This window comes from Dasypus novemcinctus, chromosome 8 (genome assembly GCF_030445035.2).
Source record: "Dasypus novemcinctus isolate mDasNov1 chromosome 8, mDasNov1.1.hap2, whole genome shotgun sequence".
Classification (NCBI taxonomy): Eukaryota; Metazoa; Chordata; class Mammalia; order Cingulata; family Dasypodidae; genus Dasypus; species Dasypus novemcinctus.
The window spans coordinates 59,540,983-59,562,395 of NC_080680.1; the positions used below are offsets into that span (position 1 = coordinate 59,540,983).

General features: G+C 35.1%; 1 protein-coding gene across 11 annotated transcripts in view; it reads right to left on the reverse strand.

Moving 5' to 3' along the window:
• Positions 1–21,413, reverse strand: part of BNC2 (basonuclin zinc finger protein 2) — a 454,270-nt gene that overhangs the window by 279,958 nt on the left and 152,899 nt on the right. The window contains exon 3 of one of the 11 annotated variants that reach the window (XM_071216750.1): positions 19,342–19,367. The exons of the other annotated variants lie outside the window; for them this stretch is intronic. The gene's annotated coding sequence lies outside the window, so the exon portion shown is untranslated. The remainder of the gene's footprint in view (positions 1–19,341; positions 19,368–21,413) is intronic. 11 annotated transcript variants of the gene reach the window in all.

Consider the following 21,413-nt stretch of genomic DNA (forward strand, 5'->3'; position numbering starts at 1 on the left):
ACCTGAAAGGAATGCACTAGTCACAACAGACTACATCATCCTGCCATTAAACCCTGCCAAGGAACCGCTTTTTTGGCTGCTCTGGGCCAGCTTTGACGGGAAAAGAGTATACAGACCCACACACTGAGCGCAGAGGGCCACCTCTGCTTCCTCAGCCTTATCCAGCAACACCCAGCTCTTGAACATGACCCCTGACCCTCGCATTGTGACTGGCTTTTGAGGCATGTGTCACCCTGGAACTTGTGCAGAGACAACACACCGTGCAAGCCATTGCCTGCTCCTCTCAACGGGAACCTGGGCTGGTGCCATGCATTCTTTCCTACTATTATTACTGCGACTACTGAAAGTCTCCTGTATGAGTGTAGGGATGCTTTCTCCTTGAATTGCATACTGATGTGATTCCCGACCCCCATTCATTGTTTGTTGGTTTTGGACTTTTTTCTTTAAGCAAACTTTACATTGCATTCATAATTAGGTTATGATTACTGACAAAATGGGTTGCTTTGGGGACTGCTTATCAAAGCTCCCAGTTCTTCTGCATTTAAGTGACATTTAATTTAGCCTTAGAACATACAAAAACAGAAATAATTCTGATTTCTCCTGAGAATCTTGAAAGAAAAACTCCAAGGTGGTGAATACCAAGGCTTTTATACTTAACCATTTCATGTGGCTAAAAGTACTATCACAAAATAAATAAGCGACCGTATTAGATCAAAATACCTAGATTTATTGATGTATTATTTGTGAAGAGATTTCTAGCTGCCCAGTAACATAATTAACAAACTAATAAACAAGGAAAACATATATACACCAAATGAAAAATTAAAATCACTTTAAAAGTTTTTAAAAAGGTGGCTGTGATGGCTAAGTAGCTCTTTATATAACTGATCATAAAAGTACTGATTTCTTAAGTTGCCATATACCATACCCCACCCCCCCAAACATCCCTTACTTACCCTTCAACTTCTTTCCTACTACTACATTACGTGTTCCAGTTTTGTTTTGTTTTGTTTTTTGGTTGTTTTTTCCCCCTGATCATTCTTAACTATTTTCTTCTGGGTCACTTTCACTTTCAATCTTTTTCCTAATATTCCTTCTCTCTACTGTAGCCTTGGTCAGCTCCAAAAAGCAGTAAGTCCCTCCTTAACTAGACTCTGAACTGCAGCCCTACAGAAGGTAGAAGGTTTCAGCTTCAGTCTCCTAGAGTAAGGCCATGTCCCTTCCCAATAACAAATAAAAAACATCTTACTTCATCTAAAAGAATACCCTAAAATACAAAATAACGATCTTTAAACAAGTTAGCACACATGTATAAAATACAACCAAATTATCTTCTTTAGCATAATTTTTTTCTCCTTTGGAGCTGAAATTAGTTTTAAGCCCTAGTAAAAAGCCGTTTTCTCTTTTCTTTAAACAGACATTACCATGCCTTTAAAAAGTCGTTCTACTCCCTTTCACCTTGGCCAAAGTATGCTAAGTCTAGAGAGGAGGCCAGCAATTAATTAATTTTAAGAAGAATTCTATTTTACTTCCAAGGAGAAAAGAAAAACAAATTAACCCACCACAGAAGCAAAGGTTGTCAAAACCTATACGAACTATTTCCATTACAAAATGAAAATGCTGAAATCAAACCGACATTTTAATCTATGTAAAACACAAATATACAAATCAATTTGATCAATGTTCAAATCTCAATTTTTATGTTATTAGCGGGAAAACTCATAAAATTAAAGACAACCAAATGAAGCTATAAGATAAAATTACAGAAGATGGTTTCTATTTAATTCAGATAGAAACACTTTTCTGCTTATATCAAATTAATCAACAGAGTAACTCAAAGTATATTGGGTCAATATCTAAAGAAAGAAAAAAGTGAATGTCTGTTAATCCTGCACATGCAACACCTTAAACTCTTTCCATTGCAATCCATTTCCTTCCTCAGACCCTTAGAACTTTGAGAGCCATAACTAAAAGAACTGATAATTAATCACATTTTATTTCTAAACAAATTGTCAACCAATTTTATAACCTAAATACTCACTGCTAAGGCACAGGAATACGTAACATATTCAGAAATTGCAGAATGCGATAAAAACCACAATGAAATACTTATATATGAAATTATACCAACACAAATAAATGGAATCAGAACAATATAAAACTGCTACAGAAAGCAATTCATATCACTAAGTTCTCTGAAATGTGAAGAATTCTAAAATCCTCAAGTTTTACAGAAATACTAACTTATTTTAGTGGATATATATGAGATAATGTAATTTATGATAATCACCAGTGATTTCCATTTTACTTTAACCAAAAGAAAATCTTAGCATATTAAAAATTTTGCAAGTTACCTTTATTTTCTAGAAAACAAAAACAGGTGAGATTTTTCTCACCAACTTCTATTACAAAAAGCACATAAACACACACACATATGTTTATCTCTACAATGTAGAGTCCATTTGGAGCCATGTGTTGGCTAAATCCACTGCCCTGGCCTTAACGTACTAACAGTGAGGCCAAAATCACAGAAGCAGAGATAAGAAAGTAAAGGAGAGGTATAGACAAAGGGGGAAAAGGAAGAGATGGTACGGGAAGAAAACCGGCCAGAAAGAAATGCAAGGGACAGGAAAGCAGGGGAAAGGAAAAAAGGAGAATAAGAATGAGATGGGGAAGAGGGAAATGGAAAGGAGCCTAGAAAAGAAAGTTCAAGGGGAAGTTAAAAAAAAAAGAAAAGAAAAAAAGGATGGCTAGGGGAAAGAGAAGGAATTGGAGCCCCACGACACAACAGTAGATCAAGGCAGCTGGCCGGAGATGCTAATTCAGCGCTTTAACAAATCAATGCCACTTGAAAAGTACAATGCGAGCCCTCACTGGGTAGATGTCAGGGGACTGAGAAAATGCATTCTCAAGTATTTCACATTAAGAGGGAATAATGTGTTAATTTATAACTCTTCACCCTATACACTTGGATTATCTATCTGTGTCAGCGATTTGACTTCTTAAATTTATCAAAAACACACGCCAAGGAGGCAGCTTCAGTTTCACCACTGGGAAAGGGAAGTTTAGGAAAAGACTGTCCTGGTGGTATGGCTGTTCTTTTTTCGCTTTCCTATTTGGGTTGAAGTATTGGTGGGGGTGGCAGGGAGGACTGAAAATCTGAAGGGGCGTTCAAGGGAGGAGGGGAACCCATGGTCCAGTTACTAAAAGGCTTTCTTGGCCTGTGGTTGATTACATTAGGTACCATCCGTCAAAAGTGACACAGAAGAGAAGGAATAACTTGAATCAGCAACCCGAGCTGCCATCATCAGAATTTACTTTACGGAAACTTACTTAAGTCTCTCAGCACACCCAGCAGAAGAGAAGCTGCTGACAATTGGATTGTAATTAAACAGGACTCACAATGCCACCCGAGTTCTACAGATAGAGCTTATCAAAATGGGAAGGGGAGAAAATGCTAAGCTTATTTTCTTGGACAGGGAGCGGAGCTGTTAAAGAATTGATAATATTCCATCCCAACAATCAGGAGCCTAATTAGAGGGATTGTTTCTTATGAAAAGCTTATGAAACATTAAATTCTTGGAACTGTTTCCTAACTGTTCCACAATGTAAATTTGGTTAGCTTTTAACATAACGAAAGAATATTTTCCAACTTTGAGGGCGAGAGGACAGAAAGGGAAAGGCAGGATCTGTCAACCATTTCTGCTGCCAAAGTTAGGGCATCATTAGAGTTAAGTTTTCAGGGTGTAAGCACTGACAATACACAAAGGCAAGTGTGTTCGAATTTTGGGATAAATAGAAGGGAGTGAGTTTTAAGAAAGTATTTTAATTAAGATCACATCAACGAAGACAGGAAGAGGGAACGTGTTTCTATTCATTCAGAAAAAACGACCAAACTGAGTAAGCATTCTGAGGTTCAATTTAAGATTCCTACACACCACACTACTTGAAACTAAGGGGCATTTTTATTTGCAAGTTGTACAAATGCAACAGAAACATACATTCTCTTTATTTTCAGGACACTCATGTGTAAACGAATGCTGATGAATGGAAAGGAGATGCTATACATGATGCACAAAGTTCAACATTTAGTTTTGTTTTTTGTGAAAGTTCAACATTTAGATTCTTTTTTTAAAAAGTCAAAATTACTTCACTCCCTAAAGCTTGAATCTCTTCCTTTCTACAACTGGGAACAAAAAGAAATGAAAGATAAAGATGGACCTTCTGCTCATTTCTATTGGCTAAATACCTCCTTACAGATACTCAAGACAGAAACAGCATCCTTTCTATGACATGCTATTACATGGGGTCAATACTTTTAAATGAATATTTGATTAGAAACTGAAATTATAAATAGCCAGAAACGGTTACAACTACATTGAGCCAAAGAGCCAAAATGTCCAAAATAGTATTAATTAATGAATGTTATATTTTTGTGAAAGGAGATAATAAGGAATTTCCCAGTCCAAGACCATAGAGTATGCAATTTTCCCCTATTCACAAAATTTTAGGAGACAGAATAAATAAACATGCTGGGCAGTGTGTATGCAATGGGAAAGAATCATATACATGTATGCCTTTCAAGGGATTTGCGCCCTATCTCAGGTATCTGCATGAATTACCATTCCTGTCTATCCCATCCAAGTGACCCCCACATAAGCTATCTTTTCTTATCATTATAGTACCCTTAATCCCCTTCTTCCCTTTCCCTCCCCCACCACACTCACCTAAGGGGTTAAAAGACTTCAGTATATTTGTGACTTGTCAGTGACATATAATACCCAGGTCCTTCATGCAATCAACTTTTACTTGACATGTATTTGCTCATCACAGGACCCGCATTACTACTGGGAAAATGAAGAAAAACCTAAATTAACACTTGACATTCAATATGGTCAAGTCCTTAATTGGCTGGGCTTCCTGAGAAAGCAATTTTCTATTCCCCAAACTGTTCGCGTGTCATGTGTGGAGTGCAGCTCTTGGCCATCACTGCTGTCCCTCGCTCCCTCTAATGAGAGCAGATGAATTAGTGCTACGTGACACGATTTGAACAGGGCTTCCTCCTCCACCCCTCCCCCCAATCTTTCTCCTATACCAGTGACAGCTGTGTGGCAAGGGGAAGAGAAATGCAATGGCAAAGAATGCTGTAAAGGATGATTATTTTTTTAAATGAACCTTAAATGTCTTGTTGAAACTCCAGCACAACAGGGTCATTTAATTGTGGAGGTGGGGAACGGGGTTGTTACAAAGATCAGGGGAATTATCCGGCTATGGTTGATTTGGGCTGTATTAACTTCCAGCATGTTTCTTCCATTCCCGGCAGTCTGCAGTATTAGATTGCACTGGTCTAATTAAAATGGAATTTACATCCACTTAAAAAAATTTTAAGGTCTGGAGAATGGGTCAACTAGAAAAAATGAAAAGCATGAAATTATTATTATTCTAAGATAAATATACCATTAGTTTAAAGAAGAAGAAAGTCCTTTCAACAAATATTCAGGTCATGAAGAACCTATAACACAAAACTCACTACACTTTGTTGTCAAACATTGTTCAGCGTCTGAACTTAATGCTCACCATTCTATTTCAACTCTTCTGTTCAGTTCCCTCTGGCTGTTTAATTAACTGCAACAAAAATTATTTGAGCACTGATTTCATTCCATTATTTGGTACAGACGGAATATATTCTGCTTTCGATGTGCTTATCTGCTCAATAAGAAACAAGTGAAGGTATGCAGGAAAGGAAGGCAGGGCAGAATCTGCTCTATTCAATGATTCGAAATGGTAAATTAAAGGGATCTCCCTGCTTCTTGGCTTAGTTTGAGACCAAAGGAGGATCATTTGAAATGCCAGAATTCCTTACCCAATCCAATTAGGGCAAAACAAAAGCAGGGGAGGGAAATTACCTGGTAAATCCCGGGTTTGGGAAGTCATTAGTCCAAAGTACATTGATAAGTGAAAATAATTAGTGAAAGTTACAAGCACCTTGAACTTTGAAACTTCACTTGCTTTTATTTTGATGAAAACTAAAACAAAGATTCTAGCTATATACAAAAATTAAATAAAGACTGTACTGATACCACAAAAAAATCTATTTCAGCTTACAATTTGCTCAAATTACATTCAAATGCACAACTATTTCAGTGTAGTAGAGTGTCCCTGCCTTAAATAAGTAGGGTGATCATTTATTAATTCTGTATATAGTTTAACTAGTATTTCAATAAGTAAATTGTGAAGTAAATCTGAAGATATGAAAATATGATGTATTTACACTTTATGTGTAAAGTTATAACCTAAAACAAAAAATTGAACATTTTATATTTATGGGAAATAATATGGAAGGAAATGAAGCTTTATAAGACTCTTTTTCCTTTAAAAAGCAATTGAAGGGAAGCAGACGTGGCTCAACTGATAGAGCGTCCGCCTACCATATAGGAGGTATCAGGGTTTCATACAGGGCCTCCTGGCCCGTGTGGTGAGCTGGCACAAGTGCAATGCTGCTGCATGCAAGGAGTGCCGTGCCATGCAGAGGTGCTCTCACGTAGGGGAGCCCTACGCACAAGGAGTGTGCCTCAGAAGGAGAGCCATCCCACGCGAAAAACACAGCCCACCCAGGAGTGGTGCCACACACATGGAGAGCTGATGCAGCAAGATGATGCAACAAAGAGACACAGATTTCAGGTGCTGCCTGACAAGAATGCAAGCGGACACAGCAAATGGACAGAGAGAGCAGACAACGAGGGTCTGGAGAAGGGGAGAGAAAAAATAAATCTTAAAGAAAAAATAAAAAGCAATTCATAATATGATTTTAAGTATCAATGAACCAACACTTTGAATCTTCAAATTTGTAGGAATGTCACTAGGTTTCAGACAACAGGAAAACTCTAAAGGATGAGTATAATTTTAAAGTATTTTCACTAAAGCAAAACTACACAATGGGGACACACTCTGCATAGATTATCCCCCGTGGCCAAAGCCCTCCCTGACATTTCAAATATCATTAAGATCTCTTTTGAAAATACACTTCAGACAGCTTGTGAATAAGCATTCTAACAGTTATTTAAATAAGTAAATAGATAATTTGACATTCTTTAAAGTAACCCAGTTTATAATGTATCCAATTAACTGCTATTGTAGCATTATCATCACTGAACAACAAAGAGTAGTACAGTCTGCCAACAGCCTTAGGATGACCTTTCCAATTCTGTCTAGTCCATCAAGTTCCATCTCTGAGATGCAAGTCCTAGATAGGGATGGTTTATCAACTGAGGTGAGAACTGAAGACCAGGAGCCTCAAAAAGGATAGACACATTCAGGAAATGAGTTCCTTCCCCTAAGAAGGGAAGCAATGGATCATCTGATATTGGGCTGTGCAGTCCATAGTTTTCCAAATCATTAACCTTGCATGGTGTAGAGCTCCAAACACTAGGACAGCATCTGAAAATTTACATGTTCTTTTATTCCTTGGCTATATCTTTTAGGACTGTTATGAAAACTCAGCTTGGGATAGGTAAAACAGGATCAATGACATGAGATTTATAAATAAAGCTGACTTAAATGTTGACTTTGTCTCAGAGCTTTAAACAAATTGTGATGAACACTGCCTTTATTGGGGTAGTTTCTATCCACTGCCAACAGGGTATATCTAGGGAATTCGAGAGGGCAGCAACAATGGGTCAGAAAAATGACTCTGTACCAAACGGAGAAGTAACTTCAATGATCACCTATAGAAAAGCAGCCTATGGAAAGGTTCTTTTTGATTAAAGAAAGCTAACTATGACTATGGGAAAATGACATGCTTAAACTTGATATTCCCTTGGGATGAGAAGTCTTTGAAACTCATAATAAACTTGAAATGGTTCTGTGGAATGTTAAGGCTTAATGTGAATGGTTGGTGTCACTGTCATGCCTACACAAAAGTATGTCAACTTGGAAATAACTAAATTAACAGCTCCAGGGTATTTAGAATGGAAGGCTTGCTCTTTTTTTTTCCAAAGACTTTTACTTTGAACCATAAAAAGAAGCCGCATTAAGTTTCCAACTTAGGTAGGACAGCCAAAATTAAAACACTTATTCTGGTTTAGAAAGACTTAATGTTTGCCACCCACTTAGTCCCTGTTACCTTCACATTACACCATTCTCAAAAAGTATAAACGCAGCAAAGAGAAATGACTGCTTTAAAAGTAAGCCTGGCACACTGAACAATAAAACTATCAAACACAAGGCACAAAGGTTATTTTATAAAAATTAGTATCATCTAAAGGGTATATTCTTTTATCCTCCATTGCTCATCACTCTCCTTGTATTAAAGACATTTTATCTAATTCCCAGTTGAAAGGTTTCTGAAAGTGGTAAACCACAGCTGTGTTGACGAGGAACTTCTCGAACATGGCATAGCAATATCATTCGAATACACTTACAGATGCTACGTTACGAGCTGCACCAGTCACTAGATTTGAAATACCTTACTTACTATTAAAAACAAAAACCAAAAAAACTGTTAATCTTTCGTCTTTTCCCAGTTCAGCTCTTCTCTGTAGTTTTGGAAGCAAACCCACAGCATGTTATGTTTACATCAGCCATGGCTCCACTCTGGTGTCTGACACTTACAGGCTGTTCTATAAGACCCTAGACAGAACATATGTACACCTAGGCCCCCTTTGCAGATCACTTTAACAAGATGTTCTTGTTTCCTGTTCCTGCGAAAATCAATGACAGAATGGCCTTCAATTTAAAATCCAAGCCAATTAATTACCTGTTCTGTTGAAAATGTTGATATCTGATTTACCTGGAGAATTTCAATTATGAATAGATTATTTCCTTAAAGAGTTCTTTAAAAAAAAATAGACAAGACATTGAAAACCTCATCTTATATAATATAAATGATGCTCTTCTTAAAGCAGGTATAAAATATTGGCCTTACACAAATTAGTATGGGAATGTTTTCCCCCTGTGGTCCATCTCCTCCTCATGACATCATAATCAATTGCCTGGTAAATTACAGCAATCCCACAAAGATCCACGGCCAAGAATCTACTGCTTCAAGGTGAGATGAAAAGCTTTTGATAGTTGAATTCAGTTTTCCATCTGCACCAATTACTGACACAACTCATGGTATATTTTCAGAATTTAAAAATCATCTTTCCTTTCCCTATAATTATGAAATTCTTAAAATTTCTACCTTTATGGAAATCGTTTGGCGATTTTTTTTTATTTTGTGCAGTTTTGATTTTTCTTTAGATATTTGGTCCTAAAGAGAAAAACTATTATATAGCAAAACTATTGGCACCAGAAATATATTTATTGAACTTTTTTTAAATTGTGGGAAAAAAAAAATATTGCAAGAATTCAGTTCATCCTGGCTGGGTGGGGAATTCCCAAGATAAATGATCACATGCAAATAAACTATTAAAATGTTTATCCATTAAAATGTTATCTAAAACAGAAGTTTCTTTCTGGCAGACAGTAGGCTGAATACAGTGTACAGATGAGTCTGGTATGGACCACACAGTTTTAAAAATATTTTAATAGGTTGCCAATATTTCAAAATGAGGAGATTTCACATAAAAATCTGGACTTCAGGCTTCTCCTTTAAAAGGAGAAAGACAATCTGGCAAAAGTAAGCTTGCATTCCCACCTGGCAACAATGGCCTAGAGGTGAGGAGTGACTACCTCACTGTGGTTGAGATGAATGCCTTCTGGTCCTCCACAGCATTTCAGCAACTCCTGATCTTTAAAATGTCACACCATTCCAAAGATAATTTGCACACTTGTGGGCAATAAAAGGAAGGCTATTCTAGGAACAGAGATTATATGTATAATTATATGGGTATACACAATGTAAGACAATAGGTAGATTTTATATTAAAAAAATAAAAGAAATTCATTTTGGTAATTAAATTTATTTCTTTAAATCCAGAATTGAAGACCTAGTCTTATACAGTGGGCTAACAAACTTTTATACTGGTTTTCCTTCCCCCATTTCTGTGCAGCCCCGACAAGATACTCATTCCAAATTACTCAGTACTACATGCATTTTGTTCCTTCACATGTTAAAAGCTCTATGCTTCCTCTCTAGAGCTATCATATACTTAAGTAAAAATGGACACTAATATGAAAATAGGATACATCTTCATGATAAATTATGAAAGTCAACATTTAGTATGCATGAATATTATAATAGCAAATATTCACTTTCAATGGCTCCACATGTAAGGTACAATTTGACTTTTATACTTAGATTAATTCGACATTATTGTGCATTCAAGTGACCCCAAGGGCCATAGCATATGCCTTTTAAAATGATATTAACTAAAAGCAGATGTCTATGACAAAATCACCGTTTGCTTTTTTATCCTTAACTGAAAAGTGCAAGAAGAAAATCTTTTCTCATCTATTTCCAATCACACACTACACCATTTCTACCTATTAGTGGATGGTACATACAAATTAAAAGTTCCCTATTTGGCAGAAGGCAAAGTATCTTTACATTTCGTCCAACTATATTAACAAAAGGCTCTCTCTGATGTATTGCTATAGTATAGAAATGTTTATGTATCATGCAAATTCTATCAAGTAGGCTATGACCACTCATATTCCAGCTAATTAAATAAATTTACATCAACTATAGAATAGTACTTTGTGATTTTGTTACATCATTGGACCACATGCTTGAAAGTCTATTTTTTAATTAGATATTTTCTTCCTGAGGGTTTTTTTCTTCCATTTTCACCTTAAGAAAGTACCACTTTCACAGTCAGACTCTAATCCCTAAATTCTTGATTCTTCACAACTTGCACTACTTTAAAGTAGACAGTTCACAAAATCATAATGACCATACTGCAATGCTTAATTCACAGTTGAATTATAAAAGAGTAAAAACCTTAAGTATAAACTCCATAGATGTAATAAAAATTCAATATCTGAATGACAGTATTTATACATTCCTTATGGGAAGCATTTTTCCTTGCTTTCCATGATGTTTGAAAACTGAGCAATTAGAAGTAGACACCTGGAACTCAATTATTAACTTATCTTTTCCCATCCTCTTTTTTATTAATGTTTATAGTAGTTTATTCATAACTGATAAAAATTGGAAGTAACCAATATGACCTTCAATAGGTATATGGATAAATAATCTGTGGTACATTCATACAATGGAGTGTTAATCAGCAATTATAATAAGCTATCAAGCCATGAAAAAACATGGAGAAATATTAAATGCATATTGCCAAGTCAAAGAAGCCACATGCTTCGAGAAAATCACACATGCTGCCTAATTTCCACTATAGGACATTCGGGAAAAGGCAACACTTTAGAATCAGTAAAAATTTCAGGGATTGCCAGTGTTTCAGGAGGAAGGAGGGTAGGATGAATTGATAGCGCACAGGCATTTTTAGGTAAGTGAATCTATTTTGTATGAAACTATACTGGATACATGACCTTACACATTTTTCAAAACCCATAGAACTATACAACACAAAGAGTAAACTCTACAGTAAACTGTGGTCTTTCGTTGACTAAAATGCATTGATTTGGTTCATTAACTGTAAGAAATATACCACACTAATACAAGATGTTACTAAAAGGAGAACTGTAGCAGAAAGTGTAGAAAGGGGGTATCAGAACTGTTCTTTCTACACAATTACTCCATAAAACTAAAAATGCTCTGAAAATTAAAGCCTTATTTTCATAAACTACAATAGAGGTTACCAGGGGCTGGGATGGGTATAGGGACTGTGAAGTTAATGCTTAATTGGTATAGAGCTTCTGTTTGAGGTGATGGAAAAATTTTGGTAGTGGATGGTAGTGACAACATTGTAAATATAATTGTATATTTAAAAGTGGATAATATGGAAAATTTTAGGTTATGTCAGAATAAAAAATTTTTAAATCATAGATTTATGGAACAGAGTGAACCTTAATGTTAACTATGGACTACAGCTAAACAGTATAAGTATTATTCTGTTTCATTAATCGTAAAAGAGTACCACATTAATGCAAAGCGTTAATAACAGTCTCCCCACTCCCTTTGCACTTCTTTTGAAATTGTATCTTGAGGTACGTCTTAAAGAGATGATCTTACATGGTTGCCTGAAGATAAGAAGCCCTCAAGAAATATCACTTCAACCAATGCTCCCCTTATTTTCAAGGTCTTGCTACAATCTAAGACTAAATTTATTTACTTTCTTCTTTAAATGTACAGCTTTAGAAAAAATTTAAACTTCTCCAAAAATAACTACTGAATAAAGTGGCAGGAAAAAACAAAGTTAATGAATAAAAAATTCTACAAAAAAGTTACTTCATCATACCAATGTTGATTTACCTACTCCAAGATTTTAGAGAGGAAGTTATGAACAAGAATCTTGGTCTATTCCCACCTATGATGAGCAGAACTTTAAGCAGTTTCTTCAGGTTCACATCATGGTGGCCAACTACAAATGTGGAAAGCAGTTGTAGAAGGAGCCTACTTTTATTGCTTTTGCTTTCACTTTATTGTTATCTTAAGATAAAAAATAAAGCATGAAATAATAAATGTGTTATTTAACTATTTAACATGTGTTATATGTGGAAAAAGGCATTATTATTGCTTAATTCTCTCCTTTCTTCATTAATCACTGATTTCTGGAAAAAGATATCTCAAAGTTGCTTTGTACTGAGGCTCATTTAAGCATTCTGTGTTTAAAAAAAAAACAAAAAACCAAAAGACAGATCAAAAGTACAGAAATACTGACACATACAGGAATAGTGGGTTATCAGAATTCTCAATAAGAATGAAGCAGTTGATTTATTAGGAGATTATGAAAAATAACTATTTATACAGTTAAAATAACCAACTTCTCACTTTTACCAAGAGGGTGTTTTTAATATAATGAATTTCCAAGCTTCTCTGGTCATGAGAAAACCTGGAATATATTATACATGCATGAATGTGGCCTGGGATACAGGATATGGGATGTGCTTGCTATCAACAGATTAACACTTCATTTTCATTACTGTAATATCACTACAGGCTGTGAACACTTTTTTTTATTTGAACAACAATGGTACATGAAAAACAAGCTGACAGGCAGGCGGGGTTCATTAAATGCTAAGGCCTTTATTCCCATAACACATCTCACCTGTATAGAGCCAGGGTTCTGGCTTCCAGGCTGGCTACTGAAACAAGCTCTCCCAGATGCTGGACTACTCACTCTTCCTTTCCCTTCTTACTTATTTTATGATAAATATCAAAAGAAAAGTAAAACTGGAAGAACTCTTCTTTTCCTTTAATGGATAAAAGGACTGGCAATATATTTTAAGATATATCAGTCCCATTATTACTTTCCAAAGTTGCTCAACATAACAAAGAAAATAGCTTGGAAGGGAAATTATGAGACATCTGAAGTTTGAATGAGAGTGTGCCATCATGGACTCTTTATCCTAACTTATTCGGAGAAATCTGAAGTTTCTCACTGGTTGAAAAGGAAACAAACAATATTATTTCCCACGAATGACACTGAGCTTCTGCAAAAGCTGTGCTCAAGGAGTAAAAAGGTCATAAGTATAGGGAAACACGACATTCTAGTGTAAAATGCTTCTTCAGGATTAGTCATCCATTCTACTCAATGAGTTGAGACAGGCATCAAGAAATCTTCCAACAGGTATAAATTACTTAAGTCTAATCAACCTACAGAGCAGGCATATACTTTCTGCATGTCTAGGAATCCTATATAAAGATTCTATTATATTGTCATATGAAATTTTTAATATCTTCCATAGCAAGAATGCCTTTCTACCCCAACAAGAGCAAGATACTCTAAAAAGAATAAAAATGGAAGAAAAGCAATATTACATAAAGCATCAGATAACCTGGTAGAGGCTGAGTTAGGCTCTGACATGAGGTTAACAGAGACTGTTTGCAGGAATTCTCACTCAAGAGAAACTCTCATAAATATGCTCAGTGTAGAATTATTCTCCCATATCTTGGAGGCATGACCACTGCCTCCAGCATTAATGGAGAATATTGTAGTGGGCAGCTTTCTTCACCTATGCCTGATTAGGTGTCCCAAATAGCCACCTTAATAATCTAAATCTATAAACTCTTTCTTGCTTAATAGTTACGTTCTGTTAACACAGCTGAAAGTAATTTGTTGTTGTGTTTTTTTACATGTTAAGATATTATCTTGAAATTTTTCTTCTGAAACCCCCAGAATCCGGGAACTCTAAGCATGACATACCCGGTCCTGAAGAACTATTTTGTCACAAAAAGCCACCTTAAAAAGTTGAAAAATTAATAAGAAGCATACAAAAGCACAGCGGGTACAATACTGGATGCATATAGAATGATGTTTTTTAATCTTTGTCAGTTTTAGCAATCATTCTGCCTTCTGAGACAATGAGTTAAAATGCATTAAAGACAAAATAGTATTAAGTCCTCCTCACATGTTACATATGTTGCATATTTTAAATTTCATAATGTTGGCTCTGCCATCATTTCAAATCCTTTTTCAAATGTTTCAGGTAACTCATATTAACTGCAGCTTGTCTCAAAAAGTCATTCCGTCAACCTACTGCACAGGCCTTTATATATTTTTCTCCTTCTAAAGAAATGCTCTTTTATGTAGATGCAAGTCTAACTGCACAAAATGACAGTACAAAAACTCTAGGAAAAAAAAAAAAAAGAAAAGAACAATCTCCCATCAGCTCCATACTTTCTTATACAGGCTAAGAATCCAATTGAGCTGCCTTTCAGCACCTCTGAATGATAAGCCTGGGCCCCTTGTTACACATTTTTATCACTCCCTTACTTAAGGAATCCTTACAAAGCAAAACTCGGGACGCCGTCCTGTCAGCACTTACACACAGAGGACCACTTCTGAAGGTGGCACCTCTTTCCCATATCTTTGCCAGAGTGATACACTGGCAAAAGGTACATTACTGAATTACTGCTACAGATCAGATCCATTAACTTTATATTGGGGCAAAAGGAGCCAGTCAAAGTAGGAGGAATTCAGAATAAGAGAGGAGGCGAAAGGAGAATAAAGTGAGAAAGAAATTAGGTCTATGGGAAAGGAAATAGGAAGACGGGACAGATTAACTACGTATTTTATTAAGTAAATTTCTGCCTACCAAATGGAAACGAGACTTATATCAACAACCACTCAAGACACAAACCCAAAATAACATTACAGTCCAAAAATATTGAATAAATAAGATGTCAGATAGACTCAAGAGGATCAATTGTTTCAATGAATAACTTCCTACCACTCAAGATTATTTTCTTAACAGAGAGAAATGAAAAGCTGATGGGCTTAATGAAAGAAAACAAAAGGATATTATTTTGTTGTTAAAGGATCAATTCTTTTTTTAATTGGAATGATGATTAATAAGCTAAGAATTTGATTTCTAAGCTAACCAGTTTGAATAATGTGTTGTTTTTCCACACACATTTCCATTAAGGAAAGCTCTATGAATGAAATAAAGACAGCACTTCCTCTCTTCTCTGATGTCTGCACTTTGTGGCATGAAACGCTATGCAGAGCATTTGAACAGAATGACAATGCACACTCTCCTCACCCATATGAACTCTACTCATATATTTTTCACCTTAGGATTTGACTGTATATGAGGAAATTTGCTAGACTACCTACAGGGAATGCACATATTTTAAAAGAATCGATAGTTTTATTTTTCCCATTCCCCAAATTTTCTTTTAGACTAGAGAGGGAGAAGGTCATACAAGTCATGCTCAGTGAGAAGATACGGGTGCCCAGGATGTCACAGCCTCTGGCATAATTTCTGGGATGTCTTCTGCACGTATGAAAGCTTCTCAGAGTTTGAACTGATTGAGAATATTTTTTTCACCTTGTTTTTCCTTCATGTTTACTATTTTAACTTTTAGGGAAAAAAATCCCACTCCTCTTTTACACAATGTTTTCTTAGATGTCAGGGTATAAAGGCTTTTATCCCTGAATTATGACTCTCTTCTTTTATTACTGTAAACCTTAAAAACAGATACCAAAGGTCCCTGATAGGGTCTTTGACTCCTCTGTCCCCAACCTTACCAGTCCCTCTATAGGTGAGGATCAGCAAGCAAAATGTGGAAACCAGCTGCTTTTCTAGAAATAAAAATGGCATCAGCTGTGGCAGGCAGGGGTAAGATAATTTCCTATGACCCCCAAACAATCTTCGGACCATAAGATAGAGTGGTCATTTAGCAGCAAAAGCATCCACAAAAGGTACGGGAGGATTTTTCTTGTGGCTAAAAAAATTTCATTCTACATGCAAAACAAACCGGGCTCCAAACCCCAACTGAAAGGAAATCTTGGAACCATTATAACCCATGTTGTTTTGACAATACAAACAGGGAGTCCTGGAGAAAAGTTATCTCGCTGAAAAATTCATCCCAAGATTCATTGTTTTCCCTACCATTAAAAACTTCTTTGACAGTATTCTGTTGGGGAAAAAAGGAGTTAATTCCTAGATTAATTTGACACTGTGGTCCAAATTATGAACACAAGTTAAGAGCAAATTCCAATTTCTTCTCCTCTTTTCTTTTGATATACTTTCTAATCTGGAGTCCCAAGTACAGAAAATACCTCTGTGCAGAGTCACTATCTCTTCATGTTTATAAGGAAAATCCTCTCAAAAGCTTTGCCAGTTGATAAGAACAGATGCTCAGTGTAACTTTCTTGAGTGAATGTGTGCAGATACATGCAAGATGGGGAGGGAGAAGTACTAGAATTCGTTTTCCACTGAAGTGCATGACGCCAGCTCACGCACTATCTCTAACGGACTGTTCTTTGGAATCAGCTCCCTGTGTCACAACGACCTGGCAAACTTGAATGCTTTCAGTATCACCACAGTCCTTGCAATCCTGCCTTGGCTTTGACCCATTCACTTTTGCCCCAACTTCTCAGAGATGCCTTACTCAGCATCTAATTAGTTAGGGAGGATTTGCCTCAGCTCTTTACCCTGACACACCAGTGGGAGGATGTGCTGCTGTGGTAGCCCAAATCTGTCCTGTCACTACATTAATCAGATTTCCATAAATCTACACATGAATAATTAGATTCATCAGTGAATGCTATGATATACTCAAAAATATGATGATGAAAATACCTACAGTTATAGATAAGATATCTGCACTTTTAGGGACTCATTTTCAACTGTGGTTATTTGATTCACCTTAGCAAAGGCTTTACAAATCATACGAACACACAGTACCAGTCTTCAGATAAGAGATGTGAGAAAATGAAATAATTTCAAAATGCTTATCTTATACGTTCAAATTCATTTAAAGTATCATGCTGAAAATAAACCTGAATTTTCTGCGTAAGTTTTTAACATAAGCCACCTAATGCATCTGAGATTCATGCATGTCTTGTTTGCATTAAAATATACATGGAATACCATAAACATGACCTAATTATTTTCCTATTTCATTACAAATTATGCATTATCTATTAAATGAAGTCTGCGCATCTGTAAATGGAATAACAAAATATGGGCCAATACACAAGCATCTGTCTCGAAGCTATAATTGTACTTTAACATTTACCCAAATATCCCTATTTCAATCTTACATTATCAGAATATGCACACTAAGAATTATATTTGAGTATATATCTATAGTCAAAACTTCAAAATAAAACATTCTATCCTTCAAACTGGAGAGAACCTAAATTTGAAGTAGCAGCTAGGTAATTCAACAAGCTAAAATTATGTACCTATTATAAATATTTATTTTAGCATCAAGACCATACATTTAGCCAATTTAATCTTTTCTTAATAAGACAGTTACCAAAACACACCAACTGTAAGAAGAGTGAGAAGAGAGGAGAGAAAAGTACAGAAAGAGACATAGGGATGGATGATGTCTGGCAATCAAAGTCATTTTCAGAGACCATTAACTATCAACTGCTTCACCTAGTTTTCTGATTAAGTAAGAATATACAGTCTATGTTAAAAGGATGTCTACTTGAGTAGAAAAGGATTTAGAATAAAAATGTGTTGTAAGAACTACAAAGAAGAACGAAAGCATGATATACTATTATGCTTCTGAGCAATAAGAAAAATTGTATATGTGCCTAGTGAATAAATATTCAAATAAATTTGGGGGGTAGGAAGTCAGACAAAATCTTCATTTCCATTTTAAAATAAAGATTCAACAAAATCAGACTATGTTTACATATATGAATGGGAAAAACTAAAACACTACTTGGAGTTAAACTCAGATTGAATATGTTTTTAAATGAATTCCAGCAATTTCTTACATATTTCTTGCAATATATTTCATGATTTCTCTAAAATGTGCTAGATTTTACATTAGTAAGAAAGTTTGCTTTACTTTGCCATATCTCTGCTGAGCAGATGCTCTGGTATCAATGTAAATCATTGATTTAATTTTTAGCTTTCTTGATTTGCCCCTTACCTATCTAAGAAATTACTTCTCTGGTGATAACTAACACATCATGCTAATGAGAGACTCTAATGCACAATAGAAAAATGTCACTACTAATAATATTTGCATGAAGTTAAATAAAGCAACTGTAAGAGAATGTCAGACAGTTGTTCTTTAATAAGATACAGTTTCACAATGAAATTATGTTGTTAATTTTGTTACATCATTGGGTGAATCCTAAATTACTATATAATGATGCACAGAGTCATTTATAATTTCAACTTAGTATTTTGCTCGTGACTGAAAAGAAACCTTATTAAAGGATCTACATTTATTTGAAACAGGTTAAATATACCTCACCAATAATAAAATGGTAACTGCCCCCCAGCATTGTGTGATAATGTAAGCTACAGCCATTTTTCTGTTATGGTTTCACTTCTTTCCGAAAAGATTTAAGAATATATTAGAATATTCTATCCTTTGAAGTAGCTACAATAATTTTACTTGCTATTTTCTCAAATGCCCAAAATTTACCAAAAAATAAAAAGAAAAATCATCTTTTAAAACTTGATTTAAAAAAAAAAAAACATGTCCAAAAGCAGGTCTCATTTTCTGCTTTTAACAGTACTTCATGAGGCTACAGTGAGGTTCTGGACTCTACCAGATTATCATAGAAGATGAGCAGAGAGACATTCTCAACCTGTCACTGATCAAAGTGATCCAAAGAATGCCTCCTTTACAAAAATCAAGAATTGTGCCCTTTAATGTTATAAAGCTTCTTCTGTACATAGAAAGAAATCATACCTTTGAGAAATGAGAGAAAATTGTAGAGAGACAGGAAAATGAAGTGAATTTGTGATGTCTCAAACTACTACTAGATAATTTAAGGGGACACCAAACCTGAACTGGCTTTGGATTGTAATGTCCTTTTATTAATATTAGACAGAAAGACTTACATGTAAACAGATTCAACTTTGCTCATCTGAAATGAAAGACAAAAAGGATTTTTAGAGACCTACTTTCCAAGTTACCTACAGAAAACACAAGACTAAAATAATAAATTCTAGTATACATGAGATATTACTCGCTACAAGTTTTTCTGTAGTTAAATAATGGTGGTGAATTATTTGTTAACTTGGCTATGAAACCTTTTACACTGGCCATAATACTCTTTTATAATGCCTAAAGAAATGATCAGGTAAATATTACAGTTCTTACGCTATTCAAGAAAACTTTATAATAAAAAAATCTGTCCAATAAATGTTATTCATTTCATAAGCTACTTAAATTTTTACTTAGAAATTAAAATAATCATAATCTAGAAAAACCTATTTTTCTGCCTTAGAAATGAGATATATAGAATTTCCTGTACATAATGATAAATTGGACAAACTTTTATCCATAGTAAGACAAAAGCTAACTTAATGGGTATACTGAAATTAATATTCCTTAAAACTCTTGGCTTCAAGAGATGTCTTTTCAGGCAAAGTCACGCGCGCACACGTGTGCACACACACATAGAGCTATGCTGAATCAGCATTGCTGATTAATTACAGGTGAGGAAAATAAACATACTGAACATGTACAGTACATATATTTTACATTTAAGCACATTTTTATTTTCGTTTACACAATATTTTACAAACTAAAATGTCAGCAAGGAGATTTTTAAACCATGTAAAAACTCATGCCCTTTTATACATAAATGCTTTCCAAAAATGCACAGAAGGTAAACATTTAGTGACCATGACAGAAAAAGAATAGGAAGGGAAGCTAACTATTTTAGAACAAAAAAAATTAAGAAAACACGTAAAATATAATTAAAATCACTACATGTTTTAAAATTGTGCCTTCTCTTTTATTGTACTACTCCATTTAGTTCACTGCAATTAATATTATATAGCACCCATTATGCATAAATTACTATTCTCTTCATAGTCATGGATACTCACTAGTACACATACAAGCACACACAAAATGAACCCTTATATATCCAAAAAACCAAACAGCTAGATCAAAGACATCTTAATCTTTGCACAGCTTAGTTGTGCAAGTTCTGAGCACTTTCAAATTATTTTCCTAATTCTGATCCATCATTTATATAAATTTACTTTTGTTTCTTAGCTAAAATGTTTTCCATGACTTAAAGTTTCCTTTGATTCAAATCTACTTGGAAATGGGCTAGTGCCAAAGAAGCAATCTAACACCATCTATGTGGTTCAATAGCCATTTATCAATTGATCATTATCTCTATCTAGTTTTATTAACTCTTTTCTAGCTAGAGGGAGACCTAAACCATTTTTCCCTTCCAAAACACACACACACACACACAACAAACACACTCATGCGCACACAACCACACTAACTCAAGGAAAATCCTGAAGATGACATTTGATTTTTAAAGTTCAGGGCAATTATTTGGCTCTAAGGTTACTGAAGACACACTCTATGTTCCAACCAGAGAAAGAGCCACCCAAGCAGGGACATGCTGCAGAAACACACTTCTCAAAGTACTCTGCAATGACAATGAGTATCTCTGTTAGGAAATGCACTATAACTTGCAATACTGGGAGACTGCATATAGAGTTGCTTATTGGGTTTATGTTTATTGCATTTAAATCCCAGCTTACGGTATCAGCAGTAATCAGGGTCCCTCTACAGGATATATCAAAATGCACCTTCCGCATTTATCCTATCTAGAACTGTGTGGTAAAACTGTTGGCTAGCTAAAGGTTATAAAACCCCAGCTATATGCATTACCTTTAACAGATGTATTTCTAAATTTGGAGTCATTTATATAAGCTTGGCAAGTTGTTCTCTTTTCTTTGCTATAAAAATTTTTTTTAATCTAACTCGAAGTATTTAATTCTCATGAGCTCTTACAAAGAAAACAGGTTTCCAAAAGAAAGCAATATTTTTAAAAATCTGTGGAGCAATATCAATTTTTTAACAACTGCCAACTGCTCGAAAACCAAGAATCTTTGTCAGTAGTACCTGCTTTCATGTTGTATGGATGATAATATCAAAC